Genomic DNA, 8,387 nt, shown 5'->3' with positions numbered 1-8,387 from the left:
AGGAGGCGACGTGGCGCGCTCCGGTTGGCCGGGCGGCGGCGGCTTCGTCCGGCCGGAGCGGACGCGTCCGGCGCGGCGTGGAGGGATTTTAGGGTTTTCGGAACTGCGAATGTTTTCGGGAGGGCTCACATATAAATAGGTAGAGGGAGCTAGGAGGCTCCAAATGAGGTGCGGTTTTCGCCCACACGATCGTGATCGAACGACCTAGAGCATGGAATAGAGTTTGGTGGGGTTTGGGCCGGTTTTTAGGGGGTTTTTTCTGGACACTCAAATGGACTTTGCGGATGCCCGGTTAACCGTTGGAGTACCAAACGACCTCCAAATGGAACGAAACTTGACCGGTGGACTCCGGGTGGTATACTAGGGCCACTTGACAAGCCTCGGTCCATTCGGAGAAAGTTTGAACCCGCTCATGAAAGAAAACAAGAGGGGTGCACCGGAGGAGATAGGAGCGCCGGATTGCAAAACGGACAACGGGGAAAATGCTCGGATGCATGAGACGAACACGTATGCAAATGCAATGCACATGATGACATGATATGAAATGCATGACATGAACAAAATGCAAAACGAAAAATCAAAACCCGACCACGGAGGGAATATCATAGCACATAGCCGAAAATGGCAAGAGTCGGAGTTACAAATATGGAAAGTTACATGCGGGGTGTTACACAAGTTTTACGTGGTTGCTACGGGCTTCTAGTAAGAACCGTTCTTACCTATGCATCAAAACTACAACTGTGTTTCATCAAGTTTGTTGTTTTAACCTTCAACAAGGACAGGCCGTAGTCAAATTCAATTCAACTAAAGTTAGGGAAACAGACACCCACCAGCCACCTTTATGCAAAACTAGTTGCATGTCTATCGGTGGAACCGGTCTCATGAACGTGGTCATGTAAGGTTGGTCCGGGCCGCTTCATCCAAGAATACCACTGAATCAAAATAACATGTTGGTGGTAAGCAGTATGACTATCACCGCCCACAACTCTTTGTGTTCTACTCGTGCATATCATCTACGTATAGACCTGGCTCAGATGCCACCGTTGGGGAACGTAGCATGCAATTTCAAAAAAATTCCTACTCTCATGCAAGATCTATTTAGGAGATGCATAGCAACGAGAGGGGGAGAGTATGTCCACGTACCCTCGTAGACCGAAAGTGGAAGCGTTTGTTAACGCGGTTGATGTAGTCGAACTTCTTCTTGTTCCGACCGATCAAGCACCGAATGTATGGCTCCTCCGAGTTCTGCACACGTTCAGCTCGATGACGTCCCTCGAACTCTTGATCCAGCAAAGTGTCGAGGGAGAGTTCCGTCAGCACAACGGCGTGGTGAAGGTGATGGTGAAGTGATCCTACTTGGGATCCTAGTAGGATTCACCCCCCCTTTCCTTTTACTGGAGGGGGAAGGGGGAAGGAGAGAGAGGGGGGAAGGAAAGGGGGCGCCACCCCCTCTCCTAGTCCAATTCGGCCTCTTTCCCTGTGGGGGGTGCGCCACCCCTTTGTGGGCTGGTGTGCCTCCCTCCTATGGCCCATATGGCCCATATCTTCCCCCCGAGGGTTCCGGTAACCCCCCTGGTACTCTGATATGTACCCGATACATTCTGGCACACTTCCGTTGTCCGAATACTATCATCAAATATATCAATCTTTACCTCTCGACCATTTCGAGACTCCTCTTCATGTCCGTGATCTCATCCGGGAGTCCTAACAACATTCGGTCACCAAATCACATAACTCATATAATACAAATCGTCATCGAACATTAAGCGTGCGGACCCTACGGGTTCGAGAACTATGTAGACATGACCGAGACACTTCTCCAGTCAATAACCAATAGCGGAACCTGAATGCTCATATTGTCTCCCACATATTCTATGAAGATATTTATCGGTCGAACCGTTATGACAACATACGTTATTCCCTCTGTCATCGGTATGTTAGTTGCCCGATATTTGATTGTCGGTATCTTCATACCTAGTTCAATCTTGTTACCGCCAAGTCTCTTTACTCATTCCGTAATGCATCATCCCACAACTAACTCATTAGTCATATTGCTTGCAAGGATTATTATGATGTGCATTACCGAGAGGGCCCAGAGATACCTCTCCGATACTCGGAGTGACAAATCCTAATCTTGATCTATGCCAACCCAACAAACACCTTTGAAGATACCTGTAGAGCATCTTTATAATCACCCAGTTACGTTGTGACGTTTGATAGCACACAAGATATTCCTCCGGTATCCGGGAGTTGCATAATCTCATAGTCAAAGGAATAAGTATAAGTCATGAAGAAAGCAATACCAATAAAACTTAACGATCATTATGCTAAGCTAACGGATGGGTCTTGTCCATTACATCATTCTCCTAATGATGTGATCCCGTTCATCAAATGACAACAATGTCTATGGTTAGGAAACTTAACCATCTTTGATTAACGAGCTAGTCTAGTAGAGGCTTACTAGGGACACTGTGTTTTGTCTATGTATCCTCACATGTATCAAGTTTCCGGTTAATACAATTCTAGCATGAATAATAGATATTTATGATGATATAAGGAAATATAAATAACAACTTTATTTTTGCCTCTAGGGCATATTTCCTTCAATGCTCCCCAAGAAAGTGGTGAAATAAATTGACTTTTATCTCAAGCAATGCTTCTGGAGAAAAAATGGGACACAAGAGACTGGACCTGCTTTGATCTCTTGGGATACTGTTTGCAAACCTAAAAATTTGGGAGGTCTTGGTATTCTAGATATTGCAACTCACAATCAAGCTTTGCTTATGAAGTACCTACACAAATTTCTAAAGAAGGTGGACACCCCGTGGGTAAATATCATCTAGGAAACATATTACCAGGGAAGTCTACCTGGAGAAAGAATGGTGGGTTCTTTTTGGTGGAAATCTATTCTCAAACTTCTACCCATCTATAATGCCCATGCTGTATGCAAGGTAGGAAAGGGATACACCATTCTTTTTTGGTCAGATAATTAGACTCATTCTTTTGCTGCTGATAAGGACTCTACTTTAGCCACCATGATGGCCCATGTAGATATCAGCATGCAGTTTCATAGGCCTCTTTCCCAGCAAGCCTTCTTGCAATGCAATCAGATCCTAGAGCTGATCAACAACAGAGAGGCTACACAGAATGATGACAGTTGGACTTATTCTTGGACATCCAATCAGTATTCCTCCGTGAAAATGTATAAGGATCTAATGGGGCCTACCACATCCCACTTCATCTTCAAAAACCTTTGGCAGACCTCATGCAGACTCAGACACAAGATTTTTATTTGGTTCCTACTACATGATAGACTGAACACCAAGAACCTACTTCAATGGAAAAGCATGTTCCTGTAGGACTATAATTGTGCACTATGCTCGGAAGATATCGAAGAGACTTTCATCCATCTTTTTTGGAACTGTCCATTTGCTCTCTACTACTGGGATCATCTCTTACCAGGCCGACGCAGAGGCATCTCAGCTTATGATGAGATTCTACTCTATTTATGCCAGTTACCCAAAGAGATAGCAATGGACATTGTTATAATGGGCTGTTGGAGTCTATGGGCTGTTAGAAATGATAAGATCTTTAGATCAGCACCGCAAAGCATAGTCACCTAGAAATTCTACTTGAAAGAGGGGTTTGGTAGCACAACTCAGGGCAAAGGAGAGCAAAGAAGACAAGATTAGACGCTGGACTGAGCTAAATCTATAACTTAATATGGCCGTTTTCCCTATAGAACTGGCATTAGCTGATGTTTTTTCCTTTTGCTACCTATTTGTAAATATTTAAATTTTATTAATGATATACCGTAGAACTATCGTTCTATTGTCTAAGCTCAAAATCAATACAATGCCCTAGCTAGGTGCAATGTGGAGATGGTAAAAGTGCTTTGTTCTGGGAGGATCTTTGGCATAACAGCATCTTAAAGCACAAATTCCCTCATCTGTTCTCCTTTGTGATCAATGCTCAAATTAATGTTAACCAAATGATCAGTACTGAATTCATAGAAGATATTTTCCATCTTCCACTAAGAACACAAGCACATGCAATTTTTTGGAGATGGAAAGTATTCGTATTAAGGTCAGGCAATCGCAATTTTTTGAAATGGCTGATACATGGAGCTACATCTGGGGAAATGAATTTTACTCATCAGCAAAGGCTTACAAAGTACTGATTGGTTATAAAAAGGTTCCTGAACATTTTAAATGGATATGGAAAAGCTCTTGTCAACTAAAACACAAAGTGTTCTTCTGGATGTTGCTCCATGATATAATTAACACAAGGAATTTATATATTAAGAAGAAAGACTTTTGAGCTGGATGGATACAACTGTGTTGTACTCAATTGTCAACGGGAAGAAGCACTGACCACTTATTTTGGGGATGCCCTTTTTCCAAGCAAAGATGGGATTTCATCTACCCCAACAGAACTGCCAACCTCTCTGTTCTAGATAGGGTGGCAATGGGTACCATTACCCGCGTACCCGGCTGGTAAGAACCCTATTAGGGCAAGGGTATGGGTCACAAAACTACCCATGGGTACATAAATAGGAAAATTTGAAACCCATCGGGTATAGTGGGTACAGGTATGGTTTAGTATAACCCATACTTGTGTACCCATGTACCCGCGTCTAATATAATTTTTAAATAGGCCTTATTAATATTATGTATGCATATAATAAAAGTTTTGACATAAATCCCGCAACTGGCCCACAACAAAGCCACAGGACCCACAAGCCCATCCCATATGTGTACGTATCTAGGTGATTAATGTCCTTGTTGTTGGGAAATGTAGCATGCAATTTCAAAAAAATTCCTAGGATCACGCAAGATCTATCTAGGAGATGCATAGCAACGAGAGGGGGAGAGTGTGTCTACGTACCCTCGCAGACTGAAAGCAGAAGCGTTAGTATAACGCAGTTGATGTAGTCAAACGTCTTCGTGATCCAAACGATCTAGTACCGAACGTACGACACCTCCGAGTGCAGCACACGTTCAGCTCGATGACATCCCTCGAACTCTTGATCCTGCAGAGGGTCGAGGGAGAGTTTCGTCAGCACGACGACATGGTGACGGTGATGGTGATGTGATCTGCGCAGGGCATCGCCTAAGCACTATGACGCTATGACCGGAGGAGTAAACTGTGGAGGGGGGCACCGCACACGGCTAAGAGAATAATTGTTGTGCTTTGGGGTGCCCCCTGCCCCCGTATATAAAGGAGGGGAGGAGGAGGCCGGCCACCAAGGGGCGCACCAAGGAGAGGGGAGTCCTACTAGGACTCCAGTCCTAGTAGGATTTGCCCCTCCCCTTTTTTCCTTCTCATGGAGGGGGGAAGAGGGAAGGAGAGAGGGAAGAGGAGAAGGAAAGGGGGGGCGCCCCTAGCCCAATTCGGACTCCCTATGGGAGGGGGGCGCGGTCACCCCTTGTGGGATGCCTCCCCTCTCCCCTATGGCCCATGTAGGCCCATTACTTTCCCCGGGGGGTTCTGGTAACCCCTCAATACTCCGATAAATATCCGAAACATCCTGAAACCATTTTGGTGTCCAACTACTATCATCCAATATATAAATCCTCACCTCTCGACCATTTTGAGACTCCTTGTCATGTCCGTGATCTCATCCGGGACTCCAAACAATCTTTGGTCACCAAAAACACATAACTCATAATACAAATCGTCATCGAACGTTAAGCGCGCGGACCCTACAGGTTCGAGAACTATGTAGACATGACCGAGACAGTTCTCCGGTCAATAACCAATAGCGGAACCTGGATGCTCATATTGGTTCCTACATGTTCTACGAAGATCTTTATCGGTCAAACCGTAATGACAACATACGTCATTCCCTTTGTCATCGGTATGTTACTTGCCCGAGATTCGATCGTCGGTATCATCATACCTAGTTCAATCTCGTTATCGGCAAGTCTCTTTACTCGTTCCAGAATGCATCATCCCATAACTAACTTATTATCCACATTGCTTGCAATGCTTATAGTGATGTGCATTACTGAGAGGGCCCAGAGATACCTCTCTGATACTCGGAGTGACAAATCCTAATCTCGATACATGCCAACCCAAGAAACACCTTTGGAGACACCTGTAGAGCATCTTTATAATCACCCAGTTATGTTGTTACATTTGATAGCACACAAAGTGTTCCTCCGGTATTCGGGAGTTGCATAATCTCATAGTCAAAGGAATATGTATAAGTCATGAAGAAAGCAATAGCAATAAAACTAAATGATCATTATGCTAAGCTAACGGATGGGTCTTGTCCATCACATCATTCTCCTAATGATGTGATCCTGTTCATCAAATGACAACACATGTCTATGGTTAGGAAACTTAACCATCTTTGATTAATGAGCTAGTCTAGTAGAGGCTTACAAGGGACACGGTGTTTTGTCTATGTATCCACACATGTATCAAGTTTCTGGTTAATACAATTCTAGCATGAATAATAAACATTTATCATGATATAAGGAAATATAAAATAACAACTTTATTATTGCCTCTAGGGCATATTTCCTTCAGTCTCCCACTTGCACTAGAGTCAATAATCTAGTTCACATCGCCATGTGATTTAACACTAATAGTTCACATCACCATGTGATTAACACCCGTAGTTCACATCGCCATGTGACCAACACCCAAAGGGTTTACTAGAGTCAATAATCTACTTCACATCGCCATGTGATTAACACCCAAAGAGTACTAAGGTCTGATCATGTTTTGCTTGTGAGAGAAGTTTAGTCAACGGGTCTACCACATTCAGATCCGTATGTATTTTGAAAATTTCTATTTCTACAATGCTCTGCATGTAGCTACTCTAGCTAATTGCTCCCACTTTCAATATGTATCTAGATTGAGACTCAGAGTCATCCAGATCGGTGTTAAAGCTTGCATCGACGTAACTCTTTATGATGAACTCTTTATCACCTCCATAACCGAGAAATATTTCCTTAGTCCTCTGAGGATAATTTTGACCGCTATCCAGTGTTCTACGCCTGGATCACTATTGTACTCCTTTGCCAAACTCATGGCAAGGTATACAATAGTTCTAGAATACAGCATGGCAGACTTTATAGAACCTATGGCTGAGGCATAGGGAATGACTTTCATTCTTTTTCTATCTTCTGTCGTGGTCGGGTTTTGAGTCTTACTCAACTTCAAACCTTACAACTCGGGCAAGAACTCCTTTGACTAATCCATTTTGAAATCCTTCAAAATCTTATCAAGGTATGTACTCATCGAAAGTCTTATCAAGCGTCTTGATCTATCTTTATAGATATTGATGCCCAATATGTAAGTAGCTTCACCGAGGTCTTTCTTTGAAAAACTCCTTTCAAACATTGCTTTATGCTTTCCAAAAATTCTACATCATTTCCGATCAACAATATGTCATTCACATATACTTATCAGAAAGGCTGTAGTGCTCCCACTCACTTTCTTGTAAATGTCAGATCTCGGGTTCCGGCAAAACCCTTAAGGTTCGAACACCGCGGTGCGCGCGAAGATCTCCCCCTCACCGATCTCGCCCTCACACGCTTCACGATCTCTAGTCTAAGCACGACGAACTCTCAACACATGAGACACGAGATTTATACTGGTTTGGGCCACCATTGTGGTGTAATACCCTACTCCAGTGTGGTGGTGGTGGATTGCCTCTTGGGCTGCGGACGAACAGTACAAGGGGAAGAACAGCCTCCTGAGGTGAGGTGTTCTTGTGCTTGGTGGGTGTGAGGATCGCTCGAGATGAGTTCTGGTAGGTGAGGATCCGATATCCTCTACTGTGGTGGCTAACCCTATTTATAGAGGCCCTGGTCCTCTTCCCAAATATTGAGCGGGAAGGGAGCCAACAATAGCCAATTTGAAAGGGGACAGCTAGTACAGCTTATCCTGACAAAAGTAGTCTTCGCCTACCAAAGGCTCTGGTGGTGACGCCGTCTTGGGCTCCACGGTGACCTCCGTCTTGCCGTCCTGCTGGTCTTGGTCTCGTTGCACCGATATGGAAACCTTTGCTTGATGCCCCGGTACTCCTCGCCTGCGCTTGCCTCCTTAGCACCAAAGAGGAAGCAACGACACTATGCGCGTTGGCGCCCGCCTGGCACCCGCCTGGTCTCGATCGTCATGGCTCACGTCATGAGAACCTTGCAAGGTTTGCCTCGCCTTGATCTCTCCGCCCCTCGCGAGCCAGCCTGGTGAAGGCACTCCCGAAGAGGTCTTGTGTCGTCCGCCTAGCGAGGCTTGGCCCCTCACGAGGGTCTTGAGTGCTTGTTGGTGAAGATGGGCCGTACAGGCCCGCTTGTGGAGCCACACCGTGGGCCGCAGGCAGGCAAGTCCGGGGACCACCGTTCCCAGAATGCCGACAGTAGCCCCCGAGC

Source organism: Triticum aestivum, chromosome 4D (genome assembly GCF_018294505.1).
Source record: "Triticum aestivum cultivar Chinese Spring chromosome 4D, IWGSC CS RefSeq v2.1, whole genome shotgun sequence".
Lineage (NCBI taxonomy): Eukaryota > Viridiplantae > Streptophyta > Magnoliopsida > Poales > Poaceae > Triticum > Triticum aestivum.
Note: the sequence above shows the minus strand (reverse complement) of the source record.